General features: G+C 42.1%; 1 protein-coding gene across 1 annotated transcript in view; it reads left to right on the forward strand.

The window, feature by feature from the left end:
- Nucleotides 1–15,808, forward strand: part of ZBTB20 (zinc finger and BTB domain containing 20) — a 518,279-nt gene that overhangs the window by 123,717 nt on the left and 378,754 nt on the right. The window contains exon 4 of the mRNA XM_080393607.1: nucleotides 3,818–3,939. The gene's annotated coding sequence lies outside the window, so the exon portion shown is untranslated. The remainder of the gene's footprint in view (nucleotides 1–3,817; nucleotides 3,940–15,808) is intronic.

Genomic DNA, 15,808 nt, shown 5'->3' on the forward strand with positions numbered 1-15,808 from the left:
CTGGATATACAACTGCATAGATTTTACTTCGGTATGTCAAACTGACCTACTCGTGCTCTGGCTGTCATGGTTTAAAACGCTGCTGAGGCAAATTGTATTTAATATAATTTATCGAATCAAAGTGAATGCTTGAAAGAATTTACTAGCTTCAGAAATATTGTTTGTATTTAAAAGGGAATTCTCAGCATCTTAACTAGACAGAACTGCGCAAGCTGCAGCTGGTAGGTGTTGCTTCCCAGACACAAGGTGGTGAAATTTTATTTGTTTCTGCCCGCTTTCTGGGCAGGTTGGAAGGGGGAGGATTTTCAAAAACACTCGAAGCTGGCCTGAATGTGCTGCTGGTGGATTGAACTTGGACTTTTTCACCATGATTTGAGTGGAGAGAGAATCAACGCTCTTGTTTCTTTGTATAATTCCACCCATAATGTCTAATACAAAATGTAATTAGACAGCTATGTACAAGAAGTGGAACTTCATAAATGCCAAAATTTAATTAGGTGAAAGGACAGTTACTTTTCACTGAAATATTCTGCATACACCAACCTCCAATCTCTGCTTCGGTGTAGTATATAGCAACAAAGGAAAAGAAAGGGAAAAATCCGATGAACAATTTGCTTAACCTACTTTTAGCTCCAAGAACAATTGTTAAAGTGAAGATAAAACTTGAGGCTGGTGTTGTGGTAATACGCTCCTAAATCAATCAGGAGCACTTGGATAGAAAGTATTTAAAATATTGGCATGATTTAAAATTCTTAGATTCTCCTTATTGTTTTAAAGACTATCAAAACTGACGTAGGGACCTGTTGTAACCTGGAAAGAATAAATTTAATTTAATCAAACAATTGTGATGGTGAGCCAATGATACTGTCATCATTAGAGATTAATAACAGGTGATTTGCCAGAGTATTTTCTGTGTGTAGGTACATACGTATGCATGTTTTCCAGTGGAACAGCTGTTCATAGAGGTAAATATTCAGTGACACCACAGCAACAGTATATGCATGGGTGGGTTTTCCTGATAAGGGCTGTATCTTAAAGGCAGCTGAGGAAAAGGGGAGTCTTCTGTTGAGGAAACAAGCCTGTTGCATAGGGGTCACATACCAGAATGTGATTTGTAACAACCTGTGCAGCTGCCCATGGTTGATAGAATAACTGTAGCCATCTTTAGGGTGTATAGAAGACATGAATGAAAACAAGTAGTTGTGCAGATGCCCTTGCTTCAGGATCACGTATGCTGGTATGTAATGCAGCGTATGAAAGCATTATTTCATTATTGTTGAAAGAAACAATTCCTATGTCTGATCTAGTATTCTGCCCTTGAGGTCTGGATATAATTTGGTTATAAAAAAACCATTCTTTACCTCGGTACTGAAAGGGGGGTATTGCTTGTTGAGCTGATGAAGATCAGGTGTCCACTCTGACTCTTTTAGTTCTTTCAGTTACTGTAATTTCCAAAGGTGATGAATCATCTGTGGATGCTAACTGGCTAGTGAAGCTTGTCCTCAGTGACTCCTTCTCCTGAAGATACTGTAGATTATGGTGTTGGATGATCCCTTACTGCCAAAGGATCTTTCTCGTAGTGTTGGAAATGTTCCAATTTTTGTCACCCCTAGAGCAGGCAAGCTAAAGGAAGAGATTTGGACTGAAGTGTCTTCTGTATTCAGCTGAAATCCGGATTTCACCCCACAACCTCCTGCATAACTGTTTGGGCAGAGTGACTTCAGAAATGCTGAAGAAAGGTTAGAAAGTGTAGTTGCTGATGGTTAGAAGGCTTAGTTTTTAAGTCAGGACAGAATTGACACTTGTGCTCCAGGAAAGTAGCAAAAAAGGTGCTTTGTACTGTAACGGTAGGTATGTGAAAGGAAACTCATGCTTTTTATTTCCAGATGTATTTTCTGAAGTCCTTGAAAGATTTTTTCCAGGAGCTTCTGGATGTTCTGTTAACAGTGGTTCTTAATCATGCGCTTTATCGTTTGCCTTTGGCAAGAAAGCTCAATTCTTTCTTTCTGAATGTGGGACCTTGCCTTATTGCCTCAGGGAAGCATTACTGTAATGCATGTCACTTGAGGCTAATTCAACCTGCCACTTGGAAATTGCCCCTGGTGCAGGTCGTAGCAGTGCACCATTATCTCAAGCTACTTTTCATCAGGAGCAGACTGCATGTGTTCTGTATGATCTGCGTGGCCTGCCAGTTTATTTTAGGTTAGCGTGTGAGGTGGGGGGGGGGGCTTTTTTACCTATAAAGCCATGATCGGTTTGGCTTTCAGCTGTGTGGTAAGACCCTTTCTTCCATGTCATACCAAAGCAGCCCTAGACATCTCAAGGTGCAGGTCCACAGCAGCTTAAACTGAGCGATGGTGATGCCGCTGTGTTGCTGTTCCTCCGCTTGTACAGTTCTGCTGCCTCCTTTGCTCTAACCCTCAAGTTTCATGCCTGGATGTTGAGTGGCAGCTGGGGGTTCGTGTGGCTGCAAACACATGGACGTGAAATCTCCATTCAGCTGAAAGCTCCCTGAACCAGGCGTTTATCCAGTCCTTACTCAAGGATGGACTTGGGGACATGTGGTGAGGAGAGAAAAGAGCTGAAGGAAGGGTGAGATTGTGGCAGCTGCAATTAAAATCAGCTTACATAGTAGTGCAGCCGCACTCCAAAGGCTCTGAAGATAACAACCCAGTGATTTCAGCAGGATATAGCTATGAGGATAGGGTATGATAGTTAAAGGAACTGTGGCTTTGGAATTTACTTTCTCCACTGTTTTCTAAAACCTGCACTTCGATACGCATCAGTAACTCTGAAGATCACACCTAACCTTTCCATCCTTGAAAAGGGAGAGTGATATGAAGGTGTGATTAATTTCATTTATGAGGTTTGGTTGCTATATGTCATTAGAAGCAGATCAGGCAGGGAAAAAAAAAAACATTTTTGTAAGCAGTAGGGAATTTTCCCCTTTGAAAAAGAGCTAAAACTTCATTAACATTTCAGCCAGCTTTAAATTAAAATTTGTGTCTGAAAATAATGTTTAATGTCCTTTCAGTGCCAGTGAGACACGTCAGGGCAGTATCAGCACAAGTTTCTTCTATGTACAGCTTGTCATGTGGATCCTGTATCTCCAGTCATGGTGTTACTGTGCCACACATGCTGGTGTGAGAATGCTCATCAAATTAACGCTTGGCCTTCTGCTGATCATGTGAAGCCACTGGACCGTGCATCACGTGGCCGGTTGGGGCAAACGGAATGGAGCAGGTGACTGCCCGCTTTGTATGCGAGCTAACGTGGCCCGATGCTTCTTACCACGAGTAGTCCCATTCCGTTAGGTTGCAGTAGGTATGCTTACACCAGGAAAGGTTTCACTTGCTACGTTTCTGTAGGACAGGCCTTTGTAACGTGCCACCGGAGCAGCTGGGTCTGCCTAGCCCCGTCCCTGCAGCACTGAATGCTGGTGCTTTGCTGCTTCTGCCCCGCTGGGCGCAGTCGGCACTGGGAAGGGCAGCACTGGGAAGCGGAGCAAGCAGCTCCACCATGCAGGCAGCAGCCATGGCAGACCCAGGTGTTTTGCTGGGTTTTGCACCTTTGAGGGGACAAGAGGATGTCCCTGAAATCATGCTTTCTTTTCTCTCTGCAACATTTTTATGTCAAGTCCACAAGTACTCGATTTCTAGCCGTCCTCTGTGGTTGGTGCTCCTACTGCCTGCGGAGGAAAACGCTTTGCGCTTGTGTCGTGCGTGCGGTAGGGCCTGTGATGGAGTTCCTGCCAACTGTTTCTAAAGGTTTTTGCTTTATGCCAGATCTTGAAGATCCTTTTCTCCTCTTCTTTTAGGGAACTAGAGGGCTTGACACATCCTTTACATCCTGCATTTACTCTGACCACAGTCCCTCCCTGCTCTCGCCAGCGGAGCTCAGCCCAGCTTCCCTTCCTGTCGATGCCCAGTCAGCTACGTGGTAAGTTCTCATTATCTCTGGACTCGTTGCCACAAGGTGGAATTCTGGCAAAGTCTCTCTAAAATCCATTAGCCCTGGGCATGGAGGGCAGAGTACTTCATGCCCGTCGGAGGTGGTTCAGTTGTGTTCCAGGCTGATTGCAAGGGAAGGAAGATGGTCTTGAATTAGCATTGGAGCTGAACTTCAGCATAGATTGTTATAGGAATAAAATATGAAGTAAAATATGTGACAGAATTAAATCCATCAGTTCTAATAAAGGAAACAGAAGAAAGCAAAGAAATATTGGACCCTTAAATCCCATTAACCAGGCCAGAGAGAGAATGTGTTAAAAGGGAGCTGCACTGTATCTTTTTTCATTGTTTGATGAAATAATCTTTTTCACCCTTTAAGTGGTGTGTTTAAAAATCCTGGTATTTCTGAAACAAAGAGAATACACAGCCACCGAGCTAGCTGGTTTTTATACCTTCCTTTTCTGAGTATTGTCCTTCAGTACAATACAGAGCCATTTCTTTGTTCTCACAAGCTAGCAGTTAAATTGTATGTAAATGTATGCAAATTAGATGCTGTCTAATAAAGAGAGTCATTAGATGGAAGAAATATTTAGTTTGGGGGGGGAAGAAAGAAAAGAAAGCAGGTGTATTTTGCAATAGAAAAATGTAAGATTGCAGAAGCCCCTCAAACTTTTTGTGAGGGCTTTTTATAAAGCCATTAAAATATTTTCTAAAAGGCTTGCGCTACTCTTGGTCCTTTTTTCTGTACTTTTATGTATATGTATGTACACTTACGTGATCTTTTCTTAAAACTCACGCTGGTTGTGCTATATACACATACTTGAACAGACGTGTAAATATTGTATTCATAAATATTTGATTTCTTTAAATCATATAGCCATGAATTTACACACGTGTACCTTGTATTAGGGTGTGTTTTTTGCTTCCTGAGTATATACAGGTGGAATCTACGTGGTAAATTTTATTTTCATGGATTGATTTATTCATCATACACTCTGACGGGATACCTTCTCACTAAATCATCTTCCTCCCATTTTATCAACCTCCTCCTAAACAATTGTAAAGCTTTTTGAGCTCCCCCCCCCCAATCTAATTTTATTTATTCACAGAATCTCAGTGCCAGGTATGTTTCTATTCTTTCACTTGCATTTTCTACCAGGTAATCCCTTTTGAGGTATGGACCTGATTTAAGCCTGAAGCAGCAGTGACCTTTCTAAACAGGATGAAGTCACAGCTTTTCTGTCAGGTGTCAGGGTGCTAAGATGCTAGGAATGGGAAGCTTTGTGTCATCCAAAGCTGGAGATACCACACCTGTGGATGGAGCACACTGCATCCATCTAGGCTCTGAAAGATTTAAAATTGATGAACCTTGTGTTCTTGCCACTTCTAAGGAGGTAAAATTTAAAACTTTAATCTCTCTGCTTCAGAATCTATAGTCCTGCTATTTCAGCTCTTCTGTTTGGGTGGATTAGTATACGTAGATGACATGGCTCAATTATTTGGAAGTCATCATATTTTGTTTCTGATGGTCAGTTATCATAGCTCAGACAGGTGAGCCGATAGCTATACGTTGACTGGCATATTTTTTTCCGTTGCAGTTTTGCAAGTCTGGAAGTCTAAAGATGTATATGTATATGTGTATAAAAAATATGTATATAAAAATAATGTTGTTTAAATATTTACATATAAAGCCAAGGGATTGGCTTCCTTCCCAGAATTACTGGAACTACCTTCCCCAGGAACATTTGGACTTGAAAAATCTCTACAACAACGCTTTTCTTCTGAAACTAAGCAACTTGTGAAATGAGTGACTAGCTCTGCACCCTTCACTGTTCGTATGAGTTCTTTAGCTTGGGGTGATGGAGAGGCCCCTGTGCATGGGTAATACGTTTCCAGTTAATTATGGTAAGATTCTCTTTTATTGCTCTTTCCCCCTGCCGTTTCTCATTGGCTTACTTTATGAGAGGAACTCTAGCACAGTGGGAATATTTGTCACTGTTGTAGGACAGGTCCGTGCCATGCGCTGCGCCCGGGCTGCGCGCAGTCCGACGGCAGCGATTCCTGCCTGGGTGGCTGCAGGGCAGGCGAGCTGATCGCTTGGAACAAAGTGACTCCCCAGTTGCCCGGTGGCCCAGCCACGCTGGCTGAGCAGTCAGCAGGGAAGCCGTAATGTGTGTCTGCTACCCGGTAGGCAGGGTGGTTGTAAGGATGTGGTGGAGGGTTGGCAGTGAGTATTTCAGGTGCTGTTGAAGGTATAATAGATGATGTAAGGTGAAGATTGCTCTGGGGGGAATGCAAGGAAAATCTAACCTATAATATAAGGATGCTAGAGAGAGATGAGGTTAATGAAGTGAGGAGAAACAAAGGCTATAGTGGTGTGACTAGGAGGGATGAGGCCACATTAATAAACTGAAAACATCAGTGGTTTACCCACTCGCTTGGGACACTGCTCCTCTAGGGTGTCTGGCATTTAATGTCGACAAGAACTGAGTCGCTAGACATTTAACGCTGATGTTCCACACAGTTTGCAATCTAGCTAGGTTTAGCAACACAGGTTCTTCAGACCCTGGGAGGTGGTTGTTAAACCTGAAGCCCTAACTGGGAGACTTACACTGGAGATGGGACAGGCTAGCAGTCAAAGTTCCTTTTTCTCTCACATTCTTGAACAGGATGCAAAACATATATACAGAGAAGATTGATGCTCAAATGGGGGGAAGAGTAGTGCAGGCTTAGGGGTAGGAATGCAATTAATTCCGTGTTCCTCTCCAGACTTCCTGTGGTCTGGAGTAATGGTTCAGGGCAGGAGATAATTTAGTGCCTACGTACTTTTGAGGATATGCGTCTTACTACCTTGCCCATCTTGACAATAAAAATAACACAGGTTTCCTACTCTTGAAGTACATTGCGAGGATATATGCATTAAAAGATGGGAGGGAGGCTTCTGTATCCTGTGATGATGAATCCAAAAGCAGTACTGCAGCCAGATGTTGGGAATCGGACCAGTGGTCCATCTGGTCAGGCATCATCCTGTGAAATGTCTTCAGCTGCAGCAGAGGGAGGCACAAGAAATCCGAAGTTGTAATTCTGGAACAGCCAACGCTTTCACTAGTGATCTTGAAAGTAAATGAGAATTTTTAAACTTGTATTTCTCAGGAGCTTGTGCATCTTTAAAAAATAGTTTTAAGAAATAAATTATGCTGCACTAAACTAATCCTAGAGCTAACGAACAGGCATTGGGACTAGCAGCTTTTGCTATTACCTACTGCTTATTATTGTTATTATTATTATTTCTTTTTAATTATGCAAAGTGCTAATCAGTTTGATTATGCACAGTGCTAATCAGGTTAATTATGCAAAGTGCTAATCAGTTATTCTCTAAGCACACGAGGAGAGCAGAGGTGCTGGCAGTGAATGGTGGTTCTAGATGGGGGTAGTCACGGCAGTCATTCCTTATTAAAAGAGGAGTAGGTGAGATGACAGGGGGTTTTGCTTCCATTAAAAAGTAAATAAAACTGAAAAAAAAAAAAAAGCAAGCCATGAGGGTGATAGTTTGATAGTTTTGGTGGGGTAATGTCTTCTTTCACAGCAAGGTAGAGTTTTTTTCTAAGCCAGCTCATGCTGTTGGATAATTTCTGGAGGAGTTTGAGTGCACTGATTTGGGCAAATATATTGCAGAGGAGTCTTGTAATGGGTTGGGTACAAGCTGCCCCCACTTGATAAGTCAGAATGCTTAACTTGAAAATCACAAATTAAGGGAGTTTTCTCAATCTAATGTAGAGTCACCTTTTAAGCACTGGTAAGTAGGATACTGATACTGTAACACGAATGGCAGTTGATCATATGTTTGTAGGGTGGAAGGTACCGCATGAGCGTACGAAATGTGTTTCTTTCAGTGTAATGCCCTTAGAAGCTATAACAATGTAGGGTGCCTTATCAGTGGAACGTATGTTAGGCTGCATTTCTTCTTCCTCCTTAGTGCTAAATTAGAAACTAGAATTGTGTGTTCCCATGAAACAGGATCGGTTTTCACTAAGCTATGTTCTTCAGTGCTCAGTGTCTAATATCTAACCAGTATTCCTTATTTGATTATGTTTCACTGTTGGTGTGGGATACGTATGCATTACTTTTTTTTTCATTTAGTAATGGAGATGACATTCCCAGAGCAGAGAGCTACTCGCTCATAAAAGTCTTGGGTAAAGGATCTTCAGAGAGTTTTTGAAGTCATTAAAACAAACGACTGCTCCTGTATCAGGCCATCAGTACTAGAAGGTTACTGCACCAGCAATGCCAGGGAAATTTGCCTTGAAAGATTAATCATTGAAGGTGCTTACTTACGGGGAGCTGAGACAAATTCTCAATTGTATTTAAGGTAGGAAGTAAAGCAAAGCTTCAGTAACTTATAGCTTAAACCAGAGCCTGAAAGTTAATAGTATTGCCTGTGTGGCTTTGTGACTACTCCACAAGACACTGATGCTCAAAACAAGTTTACTCCAGATGTGTGGTCACAAATACCCATCTATGCTTACAAACTTATTCTGATGTTAGAAGCCTAGACGTACCAATGGTCCAGCATCGTCTAGTGCCTTAAACATGGAGGAGGGGAGCATGTGCTGCAAATGTTCTAAGCAAGAGGGAGATACACCAGAGTCCTGAGACTGAATGCTTCCCTGTCTGGTCAGAATCCTCTGAAGCTGATGCACGGCTTCCCATGAACTGATGATGGTGAATCAGGTCACTGCTGCCTCTAGGTGCTGTTCTGGGAGAACTCGGTCTGTTTGCCTCAGACTTGAATTTGTCTTGAAGCAGCCTGTTCCACAACCAGGCTGCTTCCATAGGTGTTTACTTTCATTTATTGTCAGTAGCTCCAGTGCCTGTTTGTTCTTTCAGTGCAATCCACTCCTCCGTCTTCAGCTCTTTGATGAGGCAAAATAGGAGAGTGTGTGTGATCTACCAAAACAGGGAAAACTCTAACTTCTTCATGTGATCCCTTGGCATCACACAGCCTTGCAGGAAGCAGGTGCTTGGTTAGATTGTTGTACCAACAGAAAAATGGCAGTCACTCATGTACTGGATGATTTCTCTGCCCTTTGGAAGCTGGGCATATTGTATCAGAGGGGAGTAAGTTTGAAAGTTACTGTCATGCTCTAGGTATGTTCTTTGTGATCATCCCCATCTTTTCAAATGGAAGTGTAATCCTGGGGAAAGAAACCCCCAAAGTTCTCCTGTTCCTGTGAGCATTTCCCCATAGTATTTAAAAGCTGTTGTAGAGTCAGAGGAGCCTTGAAAGGTTGATAGCATAAACCACACACAGCATTTGACTGTTTAGAAATGTAAATCTACCTGAGGCAGAAGCATAACCTCTGTTGAATTTCACCATCTCAGATGGCTGGCCTTCTGATGAACTGGGGAGCTAGAAAGTCAGAAAACTCACGTTCTGCTCCCATTTCTACTGCTTTCTGTGCAACCCTGCCAAATAGCACTACTTTGGTCTGCTTTAGTTTTTCTTGATGGTAAAGTGCGGACAGTGGTACGGACCTAGGACAGTGGGGGCAGTTTGCAAGGCAAATGTATTGTGTGCAAAGTGCTTTGATATCCCTGGGTTAAAGGAGTTAGAGAAGTGCAGTGTACTATGGGGAGTTCTCTGTGCTATTAAGAAGCATCAGCAAACTTTGTGATACTGTGTAAATTACTGCAAGAGAGCACCGAAGTCATTTGTGTATTCCTAAAAAGTGTAGTAAGTGGATGGAGAAAACTCGATTGCTTTGAGTTTAGGCTGATGGGTTAGCAACAAATGAGGAAACCCCGATTAAAAAAAAAATATCTGTGCCTCCTGCACTTTAAGAAGTAGGTCTCAAGCGAACAGAGAATTTATTTGCTTGTATGGCAGAAAGTTACTGCTTCAAAACTGCTTTTGCATCTTCTTGAGGACCTGGTCTTTGGAGGTACAGGCTAATGCTACTCAGCTCTGTAGAAGCTGAGGCTGCTCCCTGGCATTCACACAACTGGGAGCCGGTGGGGAATTAATAACAAAAACGTTTTAAACGTTCAGCCTGACCTTTTAAAGTTACTGACCTGCATTCAGGTTACAAATACACAGCAATTTTCTCTTGAGCAGCAAAGACTCTAAATGTTAAATCAGTAACTCGATCAGACTAGCAGCCCTTCTCCCCTCTGTTCGCTCGTGCCCAGCTGCCACGACTGGAGCTAAGGAACAAGAAAACTATCTAAACACATCCATATCTTACTGTGACACAAGTACTTGGAAGAAGCCCCACTGACATAAACTAACACAAAGTGACACTTTGTTTAAGAAGTTGTTTTGAATGTCTTCTCCCATTGATCTGCTGCGAGGGAGATAAATAAACACTGTGTGTGGTGCAGCCGGGCTGAGTATTTTTGCTCCTTTGAGTGTTTATACATTCTCTGACTGTTGTTTGTATTGCTGTTTGTTGACTGTAAATTCCAGACCTGTGTGTTTGTAATGTATACATTTACAGGAGCGGGGCAGTTTTGGGAGGATGGTCAGGGTAGTGCTTTTTATGAACACAAATAGATGAATAGTAGGTGGGTGGGGGTTCCCCTCCTCCCAGAGTAGTGAATTAGTCTTTGTGCTGCTGGGGAAGGAGAGGGCTGCGTTAAGCAAGCAGGACCTTCCGTACTCAGGTTAATGCAGGTAGGTGTGCGAGGAAAACCACGGAGGATTTCTCTGGTGGGAATCAAGTTAGTTGAGCTTGGCATCAAATTAAGCAGCAGGTCTGTTGGGCTCGTAGTTTGTTTGGTGATGATGAGGGTGATGCGTGTTTTCTCTGGGGAGGAAGTGACTGAAGTTACAGATGACAAAATTCCTGGTGGCAGAGAACCCATCCTGCCCCTCTGTCCCTGTTTCACGGTGCTCTCCCTTGCCTTTGAACAAAATCTTCCCTTTTTCACTTACTGTTATCAGCATCTCGATCCCTAGGACAGTGGGAGCATGTAGGAGACTTGGGAACCGACACAGGCGCTGCTTCTTCGTCCCCCAGACTGAAAGGGCGTAGCTTCCTGAGCATAACGTTACATGTAGGAAGAGTTCCACTTAATCAGCCACCATTTCTACTATTAGGTGGCATTTTCCTTGAATCTGTGCCTCTGTCATGTTTGTGCAAGTTAAAATTACACGTTTCTGATGTTCCAAATTGTTTAAAGCCTGCCTAGTGTTCTTTCTGGGCTGCCCCATGACGTTGTCTGTTTATTAGATGCAGGTTTCACTGTCTTGCAGTGACCGTTAGAACAACCTCTCACTTGCTGAAAGTTTTACTGAGTTTTAACCATTTGTAGTTAATTTTGTTAGCTTTAAACATAATTTTGGGGGAGAGCTGCTTCTGCTGCAGGTGTGCTGTTTATAAATCTGGTGCTAGAGGAAAATACTTTGTTTTACCCATGCTAAATTATTCTGATAACATCTTCTATGGTTTCTTGTGTCTTCATAGTTTGGAACAATGCTTTGAATTACCTTTGTGGCAGGGAAGGGGTTTTTTTTGGTTTTTTCCTTTCTTTCTTGACACTTGTGCAACTCCCACCCTGACAACAGCTGTTTGATGAAAATAAGGAGGGCGTACTAGCATCACCCTCTTGTTAATTCACTGAAGAGGCTGTGGTCTGTCTGGTGAGCCTGAAGGTTGCCACGCTGTCAATGACCACAAAGCACTGCTATGTCAGTGTGTAGCAGGTTCTCTTTCTCACTTGGCTATCTGAAAATCCAGGGAATCAAATACACTAAAAAAGGTGAAAGAATATTTTGCTTATCTAAAGCCAGACCTGTGAATATGAGAATTAAAGTTGACAAAGCAGCCTTAATTCAACTTCCTTGTGCTCTTGGTCTGAGGTTGAATAGAGGCTCTTTAGTAAGAGATCCATTAGGATCTTTGTTAAAGAATAGAGGTTCTTTAAGATCCGTTGCCTTGCTTGCTACAAACACTCAAAAGTGTTTAATGTATGAGGCAGGAGATAGTGGAAAAAGAAAGGGTGCTGTTATTCTCAAGATTATGGTGAGAGCGTGCATGTGCTTAAAGAAAAAAATGTGCTTGAAAGGAGCTGCTTGTAAAATCAGACATCTTTAGGTGGGTTGCAAAGAAAGCTAGCATTTCTGCTTTCTCTTACCAGTTCACTTACTCCTTTTAACCCTTCACTATTTTTACCTTTTAAAACATTTGGTTCTTTTTCCTTTAAAGAAAAAATAGTTGGTACCAGCCTACCCTGGTCTTGGTTTTTTTCTCATCACTTTGCTGGTATACAAAAGACTTTATTTTTTCTCCCCTCCCCGTAAAATACCTTTCATTTGGTAGGAGGTGCACTGTGTTCCACATTATTCACTGACAAAAGTGCACACAACTCTTCCTGACACTTTGACGGTTTAGTTGGAGATGCTGCTCGAAGTAGAATGTGTCTGTAGCCAGGTCCATTTGCTAAGCACTGGGAATTCAGCTGTTTTCTCATGAATTCTTCTTTTCATATTTTATTACTATGAAGAGAACACAAAGAATGCTTGTTTCTTTCTTTCTTTCTCCCCCCACCCCCCCCCCCCTCCCCTCCAGTTGACACAATCAGTATTATTTGAAGGAAAAAATTACACACAGAATGGGAAATAGGGTGGGAAAATGTAATAGGATCTGCAAATCTTTTCTGTCTTGTCTGAGTAAATGAGAGCTGATGAGAGATGCAGCACAATGAGGGCTAGGCAATGCTAGCTGAACTGGTATATAAAGATTGTTTCATTTTGCTTCATTTCATTTTACTGTATTGAATTTGAAAGGGAAAATTGCAGCGGACATGAAAGTTTGCTGTGGAAACAGCCCGGGTCGCTGTACCCTTGACATGAACCTGGGCAAACAGGAAAAGAACGTTAAATAAAGTGGTGTATGAATCATGTAGGTGGGCTTCTGAGGCTGCTTTTTGAAGAGAGCCCTTTCACGAAGGGTGGTTCTTGCCTCTAGGGTTGTTCTGCTTCTAATTTCTTTTATTGTCCGCTTAAGTTACCAACTTGGGAAAGGTGTCGTTGTGGGGGGTTTTGTGGGTTTGTGGGGGTTGAGCCAAAACCGTGCTGATTTTCAGGCATACGTTTTGCAGGATTACGTGGCAGCATCGTTTTTGCATGCAGACTTTCAGGACTGGGAGGAGAGTATTTCTTCCCCCATTTATGTCCGCCCTAATGGTTCATCTTTTCAAATGAGTATAACACAAGCTAGGACAGAACTTAAGGGAACTTGGTCCTAGGTAGGATACTACTACAGCTGTACACTCATCAGTAGACTATTCTACCTCACATTTCTACCTCTACTCACAACAGTACCGCACGTTACAAGCTGTAGTGGTTTTATCCAACTGGAGTGACTGCATGTCGCTTGCTGGAAGGAGGAGCTGTAGTTAAAAGCAGGTGTGAGTCAATTCAATCTGAAAAAACATTTTTTGCAAATCATTATGCTACTTTAGGCATGGATAATTCCCAGAAAATGGGAAAGATAGATTTTTTTTTTTTTTCCCCCGGAGTCAAAGCGAGTCATGGAGGTCTGAAATAACGCAGCACGAACAGCATACATTCCTGTGTAAAATCTCTAACACGGATTGTAAGATTTGAGACTCCTAGAGGAGCTACTACTCTTGGGAGATACCGTGAAGATAAAACATAGGTTAAACTTTTTTTTTTTCTAATCTAAATAAGGACATTGTAATGTTCAGAAGTAAGATTCAACATCCTGTGTTCAAGGTCCAGCTGGTGTGATCCAAAGGCAGGTTCATGTCATGAGCAGATTCAAGGCTCTTCCCTTGGAAAAGGCTTTTAACTTCTGGATTTTTATGAGATAGGTGTGCATCGTAAACATTTACCTGGCAAGCAGTTTGCTTGGTACGCTTATCCCCTTACCAAAGTCCCCAGGACTGAAGGGGCTGACTAGGGTTGGTGGGCACAGGAAGAGAAGGGCGATGGTTTTACTTTTCTCCAAGGAAAAGGATGGTGTGACGGCATTGTGTAATCTAGCTTTTCAGCCACTCTGAGGACAAGGGAAAGGTTGGGTAATTTTTTTAACACACGTAGCCCCTTCTCACTGCCCCCTCTCCCCAAACCATTACTAGAGAACACCCCTCCCTCTTAATGAAGACCTTAATGAAGATCTGGCTAGTGCAAACGTATCCAAAGGGAATTGAGTGTCTCTGGATGTGACTCATTTAAGCACAATCCATTTTTTCTCTGGTTGTGGTTTTGGACATGGAAGAGTTCCTTGATCCAACTCACTCCAGCCCCCAGGTAAACTCCATAGGCTCAGGCAGGTAAATCTCAGGTAACTGAAGAAAAGCAAAGAAAACAAAAGTTCTTCCCCCTCTAGGAGTGGGCAGTGCATGGAGGAGGGAGGCGATGTTCCTGCTGTGATGGGTAGAAGTAATGGCGACATAGCTTTAAGAACAGATCTGAGAATTTAAAAGCTGTGTGAAATCCAGGACGGGCTGGGTTAAGGAAGAAAGAATGCTGTACAGCAACCAATCTTTTCTGCAAATTATTTTAGTCTTTATGCTGTGCAGTCTGAATAGCTAGCCTTTCTCATACGCAATGGTAATTCAAGGAATATTCTTTATAGTGGAATAAACAGTTTTGCTGCTTGACATATGAAATGCTTCTACTAGTAAATTCCACAGGCAGCTTCACCCCCCCACCCCCCCAATATTGTTTTGGCTGATTGTACAACCTTGAAAGTTTAAAATTGACTGGTTTACTGTAAGAAGCATTAAGTAAATGCAATCTCTCTATTTTTAATAACAGTAGCTCAAATTTCATGTGAGCTCACACTAGTCCTCCAGTGTAATTAAGTTTATGGTTTTCTTATGCACTTCAAATGCCTGTGATGTGCAGTTAATAGTATTTTTCAGACAAGTATTAGGACACCTCAGCAGCGATGCCAATGTGGGCTGGTGTCTATCAGCAGTGCAGACACCACAAAGTAATGGAAATTGCAAGACATTCTGCTATAATTTTTCTAAAAATATGCATGACAGCAGAGCTTTTTTACCTGAGTTTAGCAAGTGGTAAGGCTCTGAATTAGTGAAGCTTCATAAATGAACTGGGCATGTAACAAGATTTTCAAGTTTGGCTCCAAGTCCAATGTGTATCTGGAGTGAAGGATAGCTGAATATCTGAGATCTTCTGCGCCTGGGATTTTGTGCAATGACTGTACCTAGAGTCTGGTTTCTGCTACATAAATTTTAACTGTAAGCCGTATGACTGCATAGGGAGTTTTGGAGGAAAGGTTTGGATGAACTTTTCCTCTGTATGCATGTATATAAACACACATTTTTGTTTGTTTAAAGGAATTGTAACTTTCTTTTAATACAAGAGCATTCTTTTTTATTTCTAAGGAAAGAAAATGATACCAAAGATGCCTGAGAATTCCAATTAAATGGCCTGAAATTATTGAAACAAAATATTTAATTTAATTTAAACTGGTGGAGAACTTTATTTCAAAGAAGTTTTGATTTTCAAATGTTTTGAAGATGAAGGCCAAAACTTTGAATTCATGAGGAGGAAGAATGTTTCTGACTTTGCTTCGTCTGACACGCTTGCTGAACACTGCAAATTATAATTATACTTAGCTAGGTTTGGATGTAGAGCTGGATCTGTGTTTGCAGTATGTGTCACAGCTCTGTAAACCAGAACAAGATCTGATTATTCTGGTGTCTTGGAATGCCTGGGCCTGAGTCTGTGGCATCAAGATGTTGGGAGTCTTGAGATTCAGTTTGGTCCTGTATAGAAGTGTTGGAACTGAGCCCCTAATCCCTTTCTGAAACAATCCCATCTGATACCATAGGACCATCAGAAGTATTGATGGTAATGGTAA

Source organism: Falco punctatus (genome assembly GCF_963210335.1).
Source record: "Falco punctatus genome assembly, chromosome: 6".
Classification (NCBI taxonomy): Eukaryota; Metazoa; Chordata; class Aves; order Falconiformes; family Falconidae; genus Falco; species Falco punctatus.